General features: G+C 45.6%; 1 pseudogene; it reads right to left on the bottom strand.

Annotated features, from left to right (window-relative positions):
* Nucleotides 1-1,261: 1,261 nt before the first annotated feature.
* On the bottom strand, nt 1,262-13,929 carry LOC123158242 (inositol-3-phosphate synthase 1-like; annotated as a pseudogene).
* Between the last annotated feature and the right edge of the window lie 7,284 nt (nt 13,930-21,213).

Here is a 21,213-nt window from a genome sequence, read left to right as displayed (position 1 = left end):
TTTTCTTCGAGAAACAGCAGCAGCTTAAAACAATTACTTAGATTTAGATGACGCCATGACCTACAAGTGAAAGCACACACTAATAAAGTCATGAAAACAAGAGACTTGCATATGTTGGGATGGTTAGTACGTTGACCTATGGTTAGCCTGTTGTGAATCCTGAGTATGAAAACGAATATCAGACAACGAATGGATTAGTGAAACAAGAAAAATAGAAAGGTAATAAGTGAAGATAAATGAAACAAAGAGAAAATTATACAGCTAAAAAGTTGCATACAGAAGCGTTCAATTAGCAATATAATTATACTTTCGTACAATGTCACAAAAAAATGCAGTCCAGATGATTAAAATAAAATTAAAAAGCAAATTGTTTATAAAACATAATAAAATCTAGCGGCACAATTGCGCGGGTACTCCCGCTAGTTTTTAATATTTTTGTAAGATGGTGTCTTTTTTGAATGTGTTGACTCTGTGCATCTTGTTATGCAGATGCCGAATATTTATTCAATGCGGTTGTACCGACTTGATATAAGAATTGAATGAAAATATCATTATAAAAAACAAACCATGAGACATGTGTGTCGTCAAGTTGGCCTGTGCAATTTTCTATACCCACCCATGCGTGTGATGATGGCAATGGGTAGGGTAATCTAATTAGGTTACTCACATAGGCAATGTGGCGTCAAATTATTATCGAAATACCGGTACCTCTCTACACTATCAATTATAGTTGTCAGCCCTTTTCCCACATAATTGAAATATGCTTTCTAGTGAATGGAAGGGCATGCAAAATGTATTAGCAAACCCCATCACTCAAATTTCTTTTCAAATGAAGATGCTCCTAAAATTGAAATTACATGTTATCTACCTTCTAGCCTTCTTTTGCATAGGTAGAAAATTGTACGAAAAAACTGCCGCGTTTCAAGCCACAAAGGAGGTTCATTATAAAGCATTCAAAAGCAAGGGCAAGTCATTTTGGAATAAAAGGCCAAGCGTCAGTCTGACTAATTCTACCAGTTCCATAATAAGCAAATATAACTAAAGAACATGGCTGGATTAATCTCCATCACCAAAAATCGTACAAAACAAGGAAAAACAGAAGATCCAATGGATGAGCTAAAACCTCCAATAGAATCCAACTGCCTTGACACCACGCTTTCCCAATCTCTCCTTCATCTCCTCCTCTACGTGACTCTTGTTATTCCTTCTAGCGTTGATCCTTTGCTCTTCCCATTATGATGAGATGATTTTGTCGGGCGGATCACTTTTGCTCAAGCATCATGTTGTTCTCAGGAGCTAGCCCGACACATGCCCTATTCTCCAACATGGCTCTCTGCTTGGCCAGCGCATTCACCACCGGTATCCTTGGGGGACCTATCCCAAGAACCAAACTATTTTATAAATGATGAAACATTCACTACATTTATGAAGTTAAAATTTTAATATGATTGTAGGTGTAGTGACATTAAATTTGCAGTGAGAAATGAATGCACTTACAAGATGGGCCTTACTGAGGTAGCTCAAGATGGTGGCCATCGGGTGAAAAGAATGAAACTTTTCCTGCACAGTGAACCAAATGAGAATAACTAAAAATGAAGAGCATCATCAACAACATAAACATCTCATTTGGGGAACATTTTGCCTGGCCTTGGGCTTTCAGCTGGATCTTTGTGTTGAGCTCAGCTAGGAGCACCAGGTCAAGGATGATGGGTGCGGCGGTGTTGTGCAACACGGTGGTGTTCCGGCCAGCCATGAAGATCTTGGGGGAGTACTCGTCCATGGCCCTCTTGTTATCCCCGACATACGACATGTACTACAATATCATGAATGGATCATTTATTTAGGTTTCCAACAAGTTTTCCCCGAACTCCGCACATTGCATGCAAGGACTGCAAATAAACCTTTATCACAATGACGTGGTTGGGATGCTCCCCGGGGTTGTAAAGGATGCCGTTGCTGACGACCATGTCATCCACCATGCTGCTCTTGGAGATCTCTTTGGACCAAATACCTGCGTCGCCGAGAGGTTCATGCCGTCGTTGTTGCCTAGGTGGTTGAAAGTGCAACTATCCCTGGGTGGTTTGGGTAATTATTAACAACATATAGCTCATTGAGCTAATGCTATTTCAAGATGAATATTTCCGGAAAGTTCAATGATTGGCATGGCATGGATTAGAATTGTTGACCCCTCAAAATGCTAAGGACACATATTGGCTCAAGCTCAAGACTCTACATTTTACTTTTAGTGATCCAAGATCACATTGATTCCATAGGAAAAGCCAATACTATTAAAAGGGGATGAGGTGTTACTTAATGGGTTGCTTGCTCAAAATGCTTAGTGATATGCTCCAAAAACCCTCAACCACTCTCTCATATCCACATATGTCCTAAACCAAAAGTCAAACTCGGCCCTACCGAAACATTACATCCGGCACCACCGAGTTCACTTGACATAGCCACTGCCACAAACCATAGTCACTTCGGTCTCACCGATAGGGATCTCGGTCTCACCGAGATGGGATTGCAAACTCTCTGTTTTCCTTCGTAACGTTTCGGTCCAACCGAGATGAGCGATCGGTCCCACCGAGTTCGCAATGCAAACTCTCTGTTTCCCCTTCGTAACGTTTCGGTCTCACCGAGATGAGCGAATCGGTCCCACCGAGTTTGCCTGACCAACTCTCTGGTTAGCTTATTACCAAAGTCGGTCTCACCGAGTTTGTATAATCGGTCTCACCGAGATTACGTTATGCCCTAACCCTAATGAAATCGGTCTCACCGAGTTAACATATCAGTCCCACCGAAATGCCTAACGGTCACATTATGAACTAAATCGGTCTGACCGAGTTTTCTGATTCGGTCCCACCGAGTTTGGTGAATTGTGTGTAACGGTTATATTTTGTGTGGAGGCTATATATACCCCTCCACCCACTCTTCACTCGTGGAGAGAGCCATCAGAACATGCCTACACTTCCAGCATACATTTTCTGAGAGAGAACCACCTACTCATGTGTTGAGGTCAAGATATTCCATTCCAACCACATAAATCTTGATCTCTAGCCTTCTCCAAGTTGCTTTCCACTCAAACCATCTTTCCACCAAATCCAAACCTGTGTGTGTGAGAGAGAGAGTTGAGTGTTGGGGAGACTATCATTTGAAGCACAAGAGCAAGGAGTTCATCATCAACACACCATCTATTACCTTTTGGAGAGTGGTGTCTCCTAGATTGGTTAGGTGTCACTTGGGAGCCTCCGTCAAGATTGTGGAGTTTAACCAAGGAGTTTGTACGGGCAAGGAGATCGCCTACTTCGTGAAGATCTACCCTAGTGAGGCAAGTCCTTCGTGGGCGATGGCCATGGTGCGATAGACAAGGTTGCTTCTTCGTGGACCCTTCGTGGGTGGTGCCCTCCATGGACTCGCGCAACCGTTACCCTTCGTGGGTTGAAGTCTCCATCAACGTGGATGTACGATAGCACCACCTATCGGAACCACGCCAAAAATCTCCATGTCTACATTGTGTTTGCTCCCTCCAAACTCCTCCCTTTACCTTCATGTGCAGTGTTTTACATTCCGCTGCTATACTTTTAGACTTGCATGTGTAGGTTGATTGCTTGACTTGTGCTAAGTTGTTAAAATCTGCCAAGAGTTAAAATTGGGAAAAGGCTAGATTTTTATTTGGTCAAGTAGTCTAATCACTCCCCCTCTAGACATACTTTCGATCCTACAAGTGGTATCAAAGCTTTGGTCTCCATTTGCCTTGATTTCCATAGCTTTTGGTGATCATAGCCTTGGTTTCACAACCTAGGAGAGTATGGCGTCTAGCGAGGGAAATTACCACCGTAGAGGTCCTTACTTTGATGGTACTAATTTTGCTAGTTGGAAGCATACGATGAAAAAGCATATTCTTGGACATAACCCTGCCGTTTGGGCTATTGTGTGTATTGGCTTGCAAGGTGAATTCTTTTATGGGAGAGAACCAAACCGTGAAGCTACCGCGGAAGAGCTGAAGATGCTGCAATACAATGCTCAAGCTTGTGATATTCTCTTCAACGGATTGGCCCCGAAGAATTCAACAAAATCAGCCGTCTTGAGAATGCAAAGGAAATTTGGGATACTTTGATTGATATGCACGAGGGTACCGACTCCGTCAAGGAATCCAAATTGGATGTGCTTCAAAGTCAGCTTGACAAGTTCAAAATGAAGGATGGTGAAGGTGTCGCTGAAATGTACTCTAGGCTTGCTCTCATCACAAATGAGATTGCCGGCTTAGGGAGTGAAAAGATGATCGATAGATTCATCATCAAGAAGATCCTAAGAGCCTTGGATGGAAAATATGATACCGTGTGCACATTGATCCAAATGATGCCCAATTACAAAGATCTCAAGCCAACGGAAGTCATTGGAAGAATTGTTGCTCATGAGATGTCACTCAAGGATAAGGAAGAGCTTCACAACAAGTCAAGTGGTGCTTACAAAGCCTCATGTGATGTTCCTACATCATCAAGTGAGAAACAAATCTTCAATGAAGAATTAAGCCTAATGGTGAAGAATTTCAACAAGTTCTACAAGAGTAGAAGCAAGGAAAGAAGTTCCAAGTCAAGGTCCTACAATGACAAAAGATCTTCAAGTCGTGAGCGTAATTGCTAAAATTGTGGAAGACCCGGACACTACTCCAATGAGTGTACGCCCCCTACAAAAGAAGAGAAGATTCACCTAAAAGAAGAAGTAGAAGAGAGAATCACCACCCAGAGAAAGGAGGAGTAGAGATGATCGTTATGAACGAAGAACCTCTCGCAGAAGCAAGGATTCGGAAAGGAAGGACAAATCATCAAAGAGCTACACAAAACGAAGACATCAAGCTCACGTTGGTGAATGGGTATCCGGCTCCGACTCCGACCATCACTCTGAGAGAAGTTATCACTCCGACTCCGAATATACTCAAGATGAAGGTGTTGACGGTCTAGCACTTGCATCAACTAACTCCTACGACATATTTGACTCTCCAAATGAAGGAATTGGAATATGCTTCATGGCTAAAGGTCCAAAGGTATCACATCCCGAGCATGTTGATTTCAATAGTGATGAAGATGATTTGCTAGGTGATGATGATTTACTTGTTGACAACTCTAGTGTTGAAAACTATGATGAATTTGCTATTAATCATGCTAAGCAAGATAAAACGAATGTTGATGATAAGAAGGAGATTGAGCGTCTAACTAAAGAACTAAACAGTCTTAAGTTAGCTCATGAAACTACCTTAGAAGGTCATCGAGAACTTTTAAAGACTCATGAGAAGTTACGCTTTGAAAAGCTCAACCTTGAGCAAGAGCATGAGTTTTTAAAGGCCATCAATGATGATCTTGGTAAGAAAAGTTCTTCTTACATTGCCAAGCGTTTACTCTTGTCTACTTACATGCCACAAGTAAAATCTAGCAACAAGAGTAAGAAAGATTCTTCATCTAGTAGTAACAATAATCATGCTAAATACAATGTTATTGCTTCTAGTAGTTCTCTTGATTCCACTAATGATTCTCTTAGCCAAGTTACATTTGAGCAAGAAAATAGTTTATTGAAGGGAATTATAGAGAAAGGTGTTTACAAGAGCCTTGCCGGGAGTAAGCAATTTGAGGAAATTGTACGCAAGCAAGGAAGGCACCGGAAGAATCAAGGAATTGGTTTTGAACGAAAGTTCAATGCCAATGGAGTTGAGTGGGAAGAAGATTAATACCCTAAGACAAAGTTTGTTCCTCAAGAGAAGTATGATCCTACTTCTTCCCAAGGGACACAAGCTCAAGATGATCTTGCACCACAAGACCACAATCGAAAAGGCAAGGACAAGCTCCAAGAGGAGATTGATGCATTTGAAGAAGCTCCTAAGGCCTTGGTCAAGTGGGTTCCCAAGACTACATCAAGTTATACTACATCAAGTACGACTACAACTCCAAGGATTCCCATCAAGATGATGTGGATCCCGAAGAAGAAGAACTAGAGAGTTCTTGAGGGTGACTCCGCCAACATACTTCACTCATATCTTTTTGGCAAGGACGAGTGCGAACAACTTCCACATCTTGCACTAGTTCAAGGAGTCACAAACCCTCTTGTTGGTAAGACAAGGGACAAGGTAGCCTAATGTTTTCATGGACATCATCTTGTGTGTACATCACTGTATGTCTATGGATATCCTTGTTTGTTCCTTGTGGGACTAACCCGTGTAGGTATTGAAAGTGCAACTCACTCCAATGGATTGCTCCGAATGATCTACATCAACATTGAGCGTCCACATCCTCAACACCTACATGAAGTCATCATCGACAAAACCCAAGGTTAGTTCATCCCTCTTAGGGGGGATATCACATCTAGGGGGAGCTTTACTCAAATCAATTGAGCTAAAGCAACTCTAGTGGTGTGAACACACCAATGCTTTATGTAAAAGTGGTAACCCCACTTGTGCTTAAACAATGAGTATGACCTATGATGAAATGTTCTCATTTGACTCCTAAGTCAATATACTCATATATATATATATATGACCTAGTCATCGCCAATTGCTTGATAGACGCTAGAGTGTTTGTGCATGCTTTGACACATATTTCATTTGCCATTTTATTGTGTGAGCATGTTGATTGCATATTTTACTCATTCGAGGACATCCATTTGTTGCTTTGATTGTTTGGCTTTTTTCTCTTTTGAAAAATGGATGGACAAGAATGCCTAAGAACTCCCTCTAGCTATCTATGCTTTTCTCATCTCAAACTCTATTCATGCTACATCACAAAGTTTGATCAAGTCAGATTCGAACCACTCTGCGTGAGGAGCACTCGGAGTCCCCGATTCTTCATAGGCTTAAACTTCCAAAACCTCTTTGTGCATTTCGGTATGCCCGAGTCATCCACTTCGGTCACACCGAGTTAACTAAGTTGATCTAGGTTTTCCATCTCGGTGCAACCGATTTGAACTTTTCGGTCACACCGAGTTGCAGTAACCGCTTGCGATTCTGCATCTCGGTGCCACCGAGTTGTTCCACTCTGTCGGCGTTCCGGGAACGGGGGTCCCCAGACTTGCCTGCCTGCGGCCCACGGCGTGGTTCCACTAGCCGCCCTATACAATCCATCTTCACCAGCAAACACTCAAGACCTTCGCGAGGCGGGCGACACAAGACCTCCTCAGGGGCAGCCTCGCTAGGCTGGCTCGCGAGGAGCGGAGAGATCAAGGCGAGGGGCACCTCGTGAGGTTCCCATGACGTGAGCCATGATGACCAAGGCCAGGCGGGGCCAGCGGGCGCAGAGTACTGGTTTCCTCTTTGGTGCTAAAGGAGCAGGTGCAGGCGAGGAGTCCCGAGGCATCAGGCAAAGGTTTCCATATCGGTGCAACAAGACCAAGACCAGCAGGACGGCATGACGGAGGTCATCACGGAGCCCACGACGACGTCACCACCAGAGCCTTTGGCAGGCGAAGACCACCTTTTGTCAGGATGGCTTGTACTAGCTACCCCCCTTCAAATTGGCCGTTGTGGGATCCCTTCCCGCCTAATATTTGGGGAGAGGACCCGAGCCTCTATAAATAGGACTAGCCACCACCCTAGCAAGGGGACAGATCATTCAGATCATCCTCAACCACACAAGCTCACCGAGATCAAGAACGCCTCTCCTCAGGAGGTAGTTCTTCCCTTGTACCTGTTTATCCCGGCCTACAAGGCAATCCAGCACACCACACTGGAGTAGGGTATTACACCACATTGGTGGCCCGAACTAGTATAAACTCTTGTGTCCCTTGTTCTTCGGGTTCGGCGAGCTAGGCTTTGAGATCGTTGTGAGAGCGTGAGCTAGGGGGGGAGAGAGATCTCCGTGCGCACCCCAAAGTTCGAACCTCAAGGGTTTTGCCGGAACCCGTGGTCCGACATTTGGCACGCCAGGTAGGGGGTGCGCCGAAGTTCACCTCTCCAGCGGCACCACCTCCCCGTCCTGTCCCCATGGCCGGCGTCGCTCCTCCGACTGGGTCAACGGACGCCCCCGACGGCGCCAGGGGGCTCCGAGCTTTTACCCCGCCTTGCGACGGGTGCAGTGGCCGCCCAAGTTCAAGCCGGAGATGCCGCCGCGCTACGACGGCGCGGCGGATCCGTCGGCCTTCCCGCTAGCGTACGAGGAGGCCGTCCTGGAAGCTGGAGGCGACGACAAGGTCATGGCCAACTGGTTCCCCATGGCCCTCGCTGGAGCACCGTGCGCCTGGCTGCTCACCGTGCAGTTCTTCCGCCAGATCGGCGCCGCCTCCGTGCAGCAAGTAGCCCCTCCAGGATGGGCGGCGCCCAAGGCCGACCTCACCTTCGACTCAAGGGATCACCCCGTCACCACTGCCAGCTCGGGCGTGCTCTCAATGCTTTGCACGCCCACCATCTGCAACGTAGCCGTCACCAAGACCCTCATCGACGGCGGGGCCGGCCTTAACGTGCTCTCGGTGGAAGCTTTCGGCTTGCTTCACGTGCCACATGAACGGCTCCGTCCCACCAAGCCCTTCTCCGGAGTCGGCAGCGGCTCCACCAGCCCCCTGGGGCAGATCCGCCTTCCTGTAACCTTCGGCACTCGCGACAACTACCGCACCGAGCTCATCAACTTCGACATCACCCGCATCAGCCTCCCGTACAACGCCATCCTTGGGTACCCGGCCTTGGCCCAGTTCATGGCGGCCACCCATCCTGCTTATAACCTCATGAAGATGCCCGGGAGCAAAGGCGTCCTCATCGTAGCTAGATACACCAGGGAGGCTCTGGCGGCGCTCAAGCTTGCCTTCGAGGCCACCGTGGTAGCATGCCCGGCCGATGAGGCCATTCCCGGAGCTAAGGAGGCCGCACCAGCAAAGAAGAAGCAGCTGTTCACCCAAGATCGGGCCAAAACGAAGCAAGTGCCGGTCGAGGAAGATGGACCTTCAGGAGCCACCTTCACCATAGGTGCCAACCTCGACCCAGATCAAGAGGAGGCATTGGTGAAGTTCCTGCACGCGAACAAGGAGGTATTCGCCTGGGAATCCAAGCAGCTGGTAGGGGTCCCGAGGGGGGTGATCGAGCATCACTTGAGGGTGTGCCCCAATGTGCGTCCTGTGAAGCAGAAGGCGCGGCGGCAGTCCATGGAGAAGCAGTCCTTCATCGTCCAGGAAACCCACAAGCTGGAGGTAGCAGGTGTCATTCGCGAGGTCCGGTACCCGGAGTGGCTAGCGAACCCCGTCGTTGTGCCAAAGAATGGCGGGAAGGAGCACATGTGTGTCGACTTCACCGACTTCAACAAGGCCTGTCCCCAAGACCTGTTCCCGCTTCCGCGCATCGACCAGATTGTCGACTCCACCGCCGAGTGCGACCTACCGTGTTTCCTGGACGCGTTCTCAGGCTACCACCAGATCAAGATGGCGGCGGAGGATGTGGAGAAGACGGCTTTCCTGACCCCGTGCGGGGTGTACTGCTACACTTGCATGCCATTCGGGCTGCGCAACGCGGGAGCGACCTTCCAACAGCTGATGCACATCGCCCTGGGTCAGCAGCTCGGGAGAAACGCTGAAGCCTACGTCGACGACATCATAGTAAAATCTCGGGAGGCGAGGACTCTGATTCAGGACCTAGAGGAGACCTTCGCAAGCCTGCGCCAGGCGGACCTGCGGCTTAACCCAGAGAAGTGCGTGTTCGGTGTTCCCTCCGGCAAGCTGCTGGGCTTCCTCGTGTCTCACAGGAGGATTGAGGCTAACCCGGAGAAGGTCAAGGCGATAGAAGACATGATCCCACCACAAACCCTCAAGGAAAATGCAGAAGCTTGCGGGCTGCATGACCTCGCTGGGACTCTGATTCAGGGACCTATCCGCGATTATTTTTATCGTAGATTAGCCCCTGAACTTCAAACCCTCGCAACTTTTTGCTCGTTCGTCCAAATCCAGTGAAACCAACGCCAAAATCTTCGTCTCGAACCCCTCTTTGCAGTTAACCAACTTGAACATGGTTTTGACAATTAAAAAGTTGGTTTCAAGCAGATTTTAATTTGAACTTCTTTTGATTGTAGTTTGAGTTTCGTAGCCCCGATTCGATCGATTCTTTTTGCGAATCGAAGCTCTTCTCTTGTGCTTTCAATTTAGATCTTTTCTCTTGAGTTTTACTATTGCATCTATGCTTGAGTGCTTATGTATGTTATTGTTTGTTTATGATAGAGTTTCCGGAGTGCGAAGCGTGCTACAACGAGTCACTAGGATTTTCAGATCGTCCGCAAGGCAAGTAACACTATGATCATATCCCTTATTACCCAGTTTTTTATGCATTAGTCTCGACCCTCAAACATTGCATGAGTAGGATATGTTAACATGTGGGTTTTGGGAAGTAGTTGTTGAGGTAGTACCTATTGCCCTTTTCATTCAAACCCTGGGAGTTACTTCTACGTTATGCTTATACTGTTATGCTATGCTCGTAGACGTGGTTTGGTTTGAGTGATTCATGACAGTTGTGAGTATTATTATGAACTAAGGGTTTATTTAAGGTGGCTACTTTAGCACACATCTGGGTGGATTGGTTTGTGGGCACCTGGGGTAATCCAGTGTTGTCCAAAGGAGAATCCCAGGGCATCCGTGTGATTTTTCCTATGGTTTGCCACCTAGGCTCAAAGGGATCATAAGATTATTCATGCTAGAAACTTCCGTGTGCAGCCACAAGCCATTATGGGCTCTGGCATAGTTGAGTAAGTTGTGGGAATCCTTTCCATGATGGGCTAGCAGATGTAGGGGATTGTAGGTGTACCGGCCTATCTATCGGTTAAGGGGACCTCTTCGGAAAGACTGTGTCTCGGTCATCCATTTCTCAAACATCATGCAGTGTGAGAAATACAATGGAGGAGATTGAGTCTTGTGGGGAAAAGTGCGCAAACCTCTGCAGAGTGTACCAACTAATCATGATTAGCCGTGTCCCCAGTTATGGACATCTTGAGTATCTGGTACTTGAATTATTATGCTGATCTCATCACTTTACTTAATTAACTTGTTGGGTTAATGATTATTAATTTGGGATTGAGATGGGGTTTCCATTCTCAATGTTTTAAAAAAACTTTGTAGTAAAATAAAATATATTCCTTTGTTGTAGGAAAAAATTAGCTTTCTGCAAAAATTTAATCATAGAGCCTCCACCGGCCAAATATGCATATAGTTATAGCTGTTACATGTTCTTTGCTCTACAGTGTTATTTTGCCAGCATATTCCATGTGCTGACCCGATTCGGGCTGCAACGTATTATGTTGCAGACTTTTCAGACGAAGAGTAAGGTGCGCTAGGTCGTTGTTGAAAGATCGTGGATGTCGCCTAGAGGGGGGGGGGGTGAATAGGCGCTTTAAAATAATTATGGTTTAGGCTTGAACAAATGCGGAATAAACCTAGCGGTTAATTTGACAAGCACAAAACCTACAACAACTAGGCTCACCTATGTGCACCAACAACTTATGCTAAGCAAGATAAACAACTAAGTGATAGCAAGATATATGACAAGAAACAATATGGCTATCACAAAGTAAAGTGCATAAGTAAAGGGTTCGGGTAAGAGATAACCGAGGCACGCGGAGATGATGATGTATCCCGAAGTTCACACCCTTGCGGATGCTAATCTCCGTTTGGAGCGGTGTGGAGGCACAATGCTCCCCAAGAAGCCACTAGGGCCACCGTAATCTCCTCACGCCCTCGCACAATGCAAGATGCCGTGATTCCACTAAGGGACCCTTGAGGGCGGTCACCGAACCCGTACAAATGGCAACCCTTGGGGGCGGTCACCGAACCCGTACACTTTGGCAACCCTTGGGGGCGGTCACCGGTACCCGTCAAATTGCTCGAGGCGATCTCCACATCCTAATTGGAGACCCCGACGCTTGCCCGGAGCTTTACACCACAATGATTGAGCTCCGAACACCACCAACCGTCTAGGGCGCCCAAGCACCCAAGAGGAACAAGCTCAAGGGCACCAAGCACCCAAGAGTAATAAGCTGCTCAACTTGTAACTTCCACGTATCACCGTGGAGAACTCAAACCGATGCACCAAATGCAATGGAAAGGGCACACGGAGTGCCCAAGTCCTTCTCTCTCAAATCCCACCGAAGCAACTAATGCTAGGGAGGAAAAAGAGAGGAAGAACAAGAAGGAGAACACCAAGAACTCCAAGATCTAGATCCAAGGGGTTCCCCTCACAAAGAGGAGAAAGTGATTGGTGGAAATGTGGATCTAGATCTCCTCTCTCTTTTCCCTCAAAAACTAGCAAGAATCCATGGAGGGATTGAGAGTTAGCAAGCTCGAAGAAGGTCAACAATGGGGGAAGAACACGAGCTCAACGGATAAGGTAGAATGGGGAAGAAGACCCCCTTATATAGTGGGGGGAACAATCCAACCGTTACCCCCAAAACAGCCCCGCAGAGGGCGGTACTACCGCAGGAGGCAGCGGTACTACCGCTCCCCCGGGCGGTACTACCGTGGAGTCTGGAGGGCAGGAGAGTGACAGACCCGAGTGGTAGTGCCGCGGTGGTTGGGCGGTACTACCGCTCGTGAGCGGTACTGCCGCCCTACTGCCGCTGCGAAGTACCGCACTATCCGACACGAAAAATGACCCCTCGAGTCGACGCGGTAGGGGCCTGGTACCGTAGCGGTACTACTGCTGAGGACCCACCAGCGGTACTACCGCTGCGGAGCGGTACTACCGCTTGTGACCCCTAAGCGGTACTACCGCTGGGTACCGCGGTACTGCTGGGACCATCCTAAAGCCACTTCTACGAAAACAAGTATACTCCACGGGAAACCAAAACTGCCATAACTTCTGCATATGAGCTCCGAATTGAGCAAACTCAAGCTTGTTGGATACAAGACGACGAGTAGCATCAAAACAGCGAAGAATCGGCATACCGCCGCTTGTGACCCCTAACAGTGTTGGGGAGACTATCATTTGAAGCACAAGAGATAGCGGTACTGCCGCTTGTGACCCCTAACAGTGTTGGGGAGACTATCATTTGAAGCACAAGAGAAAGGAGTTCATCATCAACACACCATCTATTACCTTTTGGAGAGTGGTGTCTCCTAGATTGGTTAGGTGTCACTTGGGAGCCTCCGTCAAGATTGTGGAGTTGAACCAAGGAGTTTGTACGGGCAAGGAGATCGCCTACTTCGTGAAGATCTACCCTAGTGAGGCAAGTCTTTCGTGGGCGATGGCCATGGTGCGATAGACAAGGTTGCTTCTTCGTGGACCCTTCATGGGTGGAGCCCTCCGTGGAGTCGTGCAACCGTTACCCTTCGTGGGTTGAAGTCTCCATCAACGTGGATGTACGATAGCACCACCTATCGGAACCACGCCAAAAATATCCGTGTCTACATTGCGTTTGCTCCCTCCAAACTCCTCCCTTTACCTTCATGTGCAATGTTTTACATTCCGCTGCTATACTCTTAGACTTGCATGTGTAGGTTGATTGCTTGACTTGTGCTAAGTTGTTAAAATCTGCCAAGAGTTAAAATTGGGAAAAGGCTAGATTTTTATTTGGTCAAGTAGTCTAACCACCCCCCTCTAGACATACTTTCGATACTACAGTGGTTATAGCTGGCAATCGAGGTGGGCTGCGATAAAAACACAAACAAGTATTTGATCAGTTAAAAATCTAGTCTGACAATGGGAGGATTTGAATGACCATCACCCATAAGTTTCCTTACCTTGATTCCAGCACCGAAGAGGTAGTCGACTAGGACGGACTTCATCTTGGTTTGCCCACGCTTGAAGTCATCACCACCAATCAATGAGTTCTTCATGGCCATCTCGATCAACCCTATGCATGAATGCACAAAACCGAGGAATCTAGACATCATTTAAGTCAAGAAATGAAAAAACACATACATCTCTATGTTCAGGTCAAGAGAATGCTAAGTATGTGTGCACCTGGCACACAAGTTGCAGAGCATGGTGTGCCCCCTGATACGTCTTCAACGTATCTATAATTTTTTATTGTTCCATGCTATTATAGTATCAATCTGGGATGTTTTATATGTAATATTATCATTTTTTTGGGACTAACCTATTAACTTAGTGCCAAGTGCCAGTTGCTGTTTTTGGTTTTTCAGGAAATCGGTATCAAATGAAGTCCAACTGCCACGAAACTTTTTGACAATTTTTTTCTGGACAAAAGAGACCCTAGAAGCTTCGGGAGGAGACCATACGTGCAACGAGAAGGCCACAAGGCACTTGGGCACGCCAGGGGAGGGGCGGGGGGGGGGGGGGGTGGTAGGCGCGCCCAAGTACCTTGTGGGCCCACCGTGACTTCATTTGACCTAATTCCACCTCTATAAATTCTCTAAAATCAGGAAACCAACAAAGAGCCACCCAAAATACTTTTTCCGCTGCCGCAAGTTTCTGTTCTTCAGAGATCCCATCTGGAGGCCTTTTCCAGTACTCTGCCGGAGGGGGAATCGATCACAGAGGGCCTCTACATCAACCTTGCTGCCCTTCCGATGATGTGCGAGTAGTTTACCACAGGCCTACAGGTCCATAGCTAGTAGCTAGATGGCTTCTTCTCTCTCTTTGACTTTAATATAATGTTCTCCTCAATGTTCTTGGAGATTTATTCGGTGTAATCTTCTTTTGCGGTGTGTTTGTTGGGATCCGATGAATTGTGGGTTTTTGATCAGATTATCTATGAATATTATTTGAGTCTTCTCTGAACTCTTTTATGCATGATTATTATAGTTTTGTATTTCTCTCCAGTCTATCCGTTTGGTTTGGCCAACTAGATTGATTTATCTTGCAATGTGCGAGGTGCTTTGTAATGGGTTCAATCTTGCGGTGCTCTATATCCCATTGACAGAAAGGGACAAGACACATATTTGTATTGTTGCTATTAGGGGGAAAACGATGGGGATTATTCATATTGATTGTATTTAATTTGTCTACATCATGTCATCTTGCTTAAGGCGTTACTCCGTTCTTTCTGAACTTAATACTCTAGATGCATGCTGGATTCGGTCGATGTGTGGAGTAATAGTAGTAGATGCACGCAGGAGTCGGTCTTCTTGTCTCGGACGTGATGCCTATATACATGATTATTGCCTTGGATATTGTCATAACTATGTGCTTTTCTATCAATTGCCCAACAGTAATTTGTTTACCCACGGTATGCTTTTTGTTCGAGAGAGAAGCCTCTAGTGAAAACTATGCCCCCCGGGTCTATCTTTATCATATATTAAAATCCAAAAATACCTTGCTACAATTTATTTACCGTTATTTTATTTTATTTTGTGTTTGTGTTTACCTATCTATCACTACAAGATTCCTTGCAATTAACCGCCAAGGGATTAACAACCCCTTGTTTGCGTGTGGTGCAAATATTTGTTGTTTTGCATATAGGTGCTATTCACGAGGTCTTGCATGGTTCTCCTACTAGATTGGTAAGCTTGGTTCTTAACTGAGGGAAATACTTATCTCTACTGTACTTCATCAACCTCTCCTCTTCGAGGAAATCCGAACGTAGCTCGCAAGTAGCAGGAAGAATTTCTGGCGTCGTTGCCGAGGAGACATCACCAAAACCTATCAAGTACCATCGCATAAACTTTCATATCCTTGCATTTACTTTCATTTGCCATTTTTATCTCATTTTCCTCTCCCCCAGTTCTAATTTTTTTCTTCAGAAAAACACAAAAATATTTTTGTTTGCCTTTTTGATTGCTTGCTTGAAGTTGCTATCATGTTTGAATTTGAGAAAATTATTATTGGAAGTGCTAGTGAAGATAGCACTAGTGAAACTCTTGAAGAAAAAAATTGAATCTTGTGTTCTTGAGCATGATCCTCTGGAAACTAAAGCTCCTGATGACCCACAAGTATAGGGGATCAATCTAGTCCTTTCGATAAGTAAGAGTGTCGAACCCAACGAGGAGCAAAAGGAAATGACAAGCGGTTTTCAGCAAGGTATTCTCTGTAAGGACTGAAATTATTGGTAGCAAATAGTTTGGTAGCAAGATAATTCATAACGGGTAACAAGTAACAACTGTAGCAAACATGCAGCAAGGTGGCCCAATCCTTTTTATAGCAAAGGACAAGCCTGAACAAACTCTTATATAAAGCAAAGCGCTCCCGAGGACACATGGGAATTATCGTCAAGTTAGTTTTCATCATGTTCATATGATCTGCGTTCGTTACTTTGAATAATTTGATATGTGTGTGGACCGACACTTGGGTGTTGTCCTTACTTGGACAAGCCTCCCACTTATGGTTAATCCCTCTCCCAAGCATCCACAACTACGAAAGAAGAACTAAGATAAATTAAACATATGGATCCAAATCAGCCCCTTATGAAGCAACGCATAAAGTAGGGTTTAAACTTCTGTCACTCTAGCAACCCATCATCTACTTGCTACTTCCTAGTGCCTTCCCCTAGGCCCAAATCATGGTGAAATGTCATGTAGTCGACATTCACATAACACCACTAGAGCTAAGACAACATACATCTCATCAAAATATCGAACACATACCAAATATTTTTTCACATGATTACTTATAACAAGGCTTCTCCCATGTCCTTAGGAACAAAACTAACTACTCACAAAGCATGTTCATGTTCATGATCAGAGGGGTATTGAATATCATTAAGGATCTGAACATATGATCTTCCACCAAATAAACCAACTAGCATCAAGTACAAGGAGTAGTCAACACTACTAGCAACCCACACGTACCAATCTGAGGTTTTGAGACAAAGATTGAATACAAGAGATGAACTAGGGGGTCTGAGAGGAGATGGTGCTGGTGAAGATGTTGATGAAGATTGGTCCTCCCACGACGAGGGGATCGTTGGTGATGACAATGGCTTCGATTTCCCCCTCCCGAAGGGAAGTTTCCCCGACGGAATCGCTCCGCCGGAGACCTAGATTGCTTCTGCCCAAGTTCCACCTCGAGACGGTGACGCTTCATCCCGAAAGTCTTGTCTCTATTTTTTCTAGGTCAAACCCTTCATATAGCATAAGATGGGCACCAGAGGATGGCCAGGGGGCACACAAGCTCAGGGGGGCGCCCTGGGGGTAGGGCGCACCCCCCAGGCTTGTGGCCACATGGTGGGTCACCTCCTAGTATTTCTTTGCCCAATATTTTTATATAGTCCAAAATAATTGTTCGTAAAGTTTCAGGACATTTGGAGTTGTGCAGAATAGGGATCTTAAATTTGCTCCTTTACGGTCCAAAATTGCAGTTGCCGACATTCTCCCTCTTCACGTGAATCTTGCAAAATGAGAGAGAAAAGGCATGAATTATATCATAAAGCACTACTACAGGATGCTGCTGACGTGACACTACGATCAGAGACCCTTCGACGAAACTGTGTGCGATGCAATAATCGCAAACGGTGGTGTAAAAAACTCGTCAAAAAGGTGCAAAACGTTTGCGATGGAGGATGCATCAAACACGATTCAGATTTTAGTTGCTTGTGCGATGCGGGGCATATGGTTCAGTTCAATCAACCATTTGCGATGAGGAGGAACAAAAGAAACGGGCAGCCAGATGAAGGTGTGTGCGATGTACAACATACGGTTCACTCGGATGAACTATTTGTGATTAGATAACACAAAAGAAATGGTCGGCCAGATCAAGGTGTGTGCGATGTACAGCATACGGTTCACTCGGATGAACTATTTGTGATTAGGCAACACAAAAGAAATGATCAGCCAGATCAAGGTGTGTGTGATATACGACATGCGGTTCACTCGGATGACTTATTTGTGTTGAGACAAGAGAACAAAAACGGTTCAATATAACAAATGCCATAAATACTGCAAGGTTCAAATTCAAAGATTACAACGTCCAAATTCAAACATTGCAAGCATCGTCATTTCTGCAAAGGGATCATCCGCTGACAAGTCATGTTTGGGTTTGACACAGTGACTTCCAATTGCTCCGGCATATGCTCTTCCAATACGAAGTTTAGCTTTTTTGGAGGTTCTTCCATTCCGCAATACCTTCCAACTTTGATAATCATACCATTCATCTTTCCTAATTAAATGCGTGTTCAACCTCAGTACCCTCAGCACCTTTGCTCTGGCAAGAAAGAACCTGGTGAGTATAATCTCCGGTAAGGTCCCTCGGTAGGAGTTCAAAGTAAAATTTGAGAGATGCAGATCCAGGCATTCGATGTGATTGTCTTTATAAACATTATCCACCTACGGGTCTATTATTATCTGCAAAAGAAGAGAACGTGTTAGTGCCTACATGCAGTTTTGAGCACTGCTACACGCCCATTTGGTTTGCAGGATTTGTAAAATGCACCAACGTGCCATCTTCGATCTGACATGATTAACATGGGCATTTGATTACAATCTAGAAACATGTAGCCTTCTTCACAAGAGGTTGGATTGGATGAAAAATTCCCTAAGAAAACTAGTACAGATGAATCCAAAGGAGAAATGCTTATGGACAATTGTAACCATATGAATGAAGCAACCAGTATGGGGTGGGGGGTGTATGTCCTAAAATCTTCCAAAATTCCTTCAGAAATCATAGTGCATTGTCATTGTAAAATTGGGAAAAGGTGCAAAAAATTGAACTCCCTTATGGTTAACATTTAATAGGAAACGAACATCACCTCGATATACAGCTTCTTCAGGCACGGAAAGCATATCAGGCAACTGACAACTTGGTCCAGGTTGGGGCCGACACATTCTAGTGCCAAGACCTTCACTGTGCCCAGAATCTGGGTGAAGCTTTGCTGGATGACAGACGAACATATATCTTCAAAACTAGAAATAACGCTGATATCAAGAAGGAGAGGTATATGGCAACTGTTGTACCTGAAAGGTGTAGTATTTGACAGACGAGTAGCCCACCACTTTCAATTTCGGCGCAGAAATGACATTGATTCTAGTTGGACCTTGTTGATCAACTACAAGTAATCTCTCAAGTGAAGGTGTGTCCTCAATGACCATATTGTGGTCCACCTTTTGTGATCTCTCGTTGCTGCACCAGCAACACACATAAATAGTCCGGAGAGTCCTGGAGGTGATGTGCAAGGTACTTGACCAATTCATCGCCTAAAGACGAAGGAACTCGAGTGCTGTACAGCCACGCAGCAGGCGCTCCATGTCATCCTTTGGGATGCAGACGGCGACGAGCTCGAGGTGCTTTAGTAGTGGTCGGAAAAGAGCAGGAGCGTCATTAAGGGGGGATGGTAGTTCATGAACTTGGCGAGGCGGAGCTCGGGCGCGAAGCAGAGCGCGGACGTTTGCAGCAAGCGCATATGTGTAGCGACCAGACCTCAAATGGCCTGTGCTGCTGTGCACCAGTGTCATCCCTGGATCAGTAATGCTGACACACACAGTACAAATGGAGGATTTATAACAGAGTAGCAATCACACACTTATTACATCGAATATCTCCGAAGAGATTAAGTATGATAAACATGGCTTAAGGCCATCTAATAACGATAACAGCGGAAGACTTGGAAGATAAGTGAGTCCATCAACTCCAGCGGCATCACTGAGTATAAGACCACGACCTAAGGCACCTTACTCGTCGTCTGAAACGTCTGCAACATGAAACGTTGCAGCCCGAAACGGGTCAGCACATAGAATATGCTGGCAAAGTAACACATAGAGAGCAATGAACAATAATAATGCTATACTATATGCATATATGGCTGGTGGAAAGGCTCTATGGTTACAGTTTTGCGAAAAGCCAATTTTATCCTACTGCAAAGGAATAACTTTTATTTAACTATCACGGTGGTTGAAACATAGAGAAGGTACCTCCAACTCAATCCCAATTAAGTAACATCATTAACCCAACAAAATTAATTATAAGTATCACGGTGATGAGATTCAAATGATAATCCAGATACTAGATACTCAAGTTGTCCATAACCGGGGACACGGCTAATCATGATCAGTTTGTACACTCTGCAGAGGTTTGTGCACTTTTCCCCACAAGACTCGATCGCCTCCGCTTGATTCTCGCACTGCATGATGTTTGAGAAACGGATGACCGAGACACAGTCTTTCAGAAACAATCACTCTTTACTCTGGGTGGACCGGTACACCTACTTTCCCCTACATCTGCTAGTCCACCTCTTCAAGAGATCCTGTAACCTACTCAGCTATGCTAGAGCCCATAATAGCTTGTGGCTGCACACGGAAGTTTCTAGCATGAATAATCTTATGATCCCTTTGAGCCTGGGTGGCGGACCTTATACATACAGACAACACTGGGTTCTCCAGGTGCCTCAATCCACCCAGATGTGAGTTTTAGTTGCCACCTTAAGTTGAACCATTATTAAGCATCTCACATCTGTCATGAAAATCACTCAAACCCAATCCACGTCTACGAGCATAGCATGGCAATATAATAGCGACGTAGAAGTAACTCCCAAGGGTTTGATATAGTAAAGCAGGTAATAGGTACTACCTCAACTACTTCCCAGATACCCACAAGTTTTTTAGATCCTAATCATGCAATGTGCTTGGAGAAAAAGATCTAATGCAATAAAACTGGGTATGAACGGAATATGATCAAAGTGTTACTTGCCTTGCTGATGATCCGCAAAACCTAGCGAGTCGAAGTAACAAGCGGCACACTCCGGCTACTCTATCGCAAACAAACAAGCATACAATCAGTACTCAACTAATGCACAGGTAAAACTCGAATGAAAGATCCAACCAGAAATTTCAACTTAAGAACTCCGGTTTGCAAAAAGAATCAACTCGAAAGAAGCAACGAAGGTCAAACGGCGAAAGAAAGAAACTTCGTTTGCTAATCTGGATCTAGGTCAAATTTTACTGTAGCAAAACTTGTTTGAGTAGGTTAAACGGAAAGAGAATTTCGAGACGAAACTCTAGGCGCTTGAATCGCCTGATTCCGATAAACGAGCGAGAAGTTAAACAGATTCGAAGATTCGATCAGAAATCGGATGTGAGAAAATAACGAGAAAATCCGACGAAAAAGAAAAACGGACGAACGGTTAAATAACGGACGTTCGTTAACAGAGAAAAACCGACGAACGCGTTCGTTAAAACGAACGGTTCGGTGAACGCTCGCGAAATAAGAAAACCGAAAAAACCGATCTAGGTTTTTTTTTTTAAAACGAAGGTTTTTTTTTCTTCAGAAAACCGGTCAACGACGGGGATAAACGACCGGCGGCAGTACCTCGTCGGGCGGGCTCCGGCGAGGGGCTCCGGCTGGGCGGGGCTCGGCGGCGGGGTCGGGGCTCGGGGAGGCGG

This window comes from Triticum aestivum, chromosome 1D, assembly GCF_018294505.1.
Source record: "Triticum aestivum cultivar Chinese Spring chromosome 1D, IWGSC CS RefSeq v2.1, whole genome shotgun sequence".
Taxonomy (NCBI): Eukaryota; Viridiplantae; Streptophyta; class Magnoliopsida; order Poales; family Poaceae; genus Triticum; species Triticum aestivum.
Note: the sequence above shows the minus strand (reverse complement) of the source record. Positions and strands in the feature narration are given on the sequence as shown.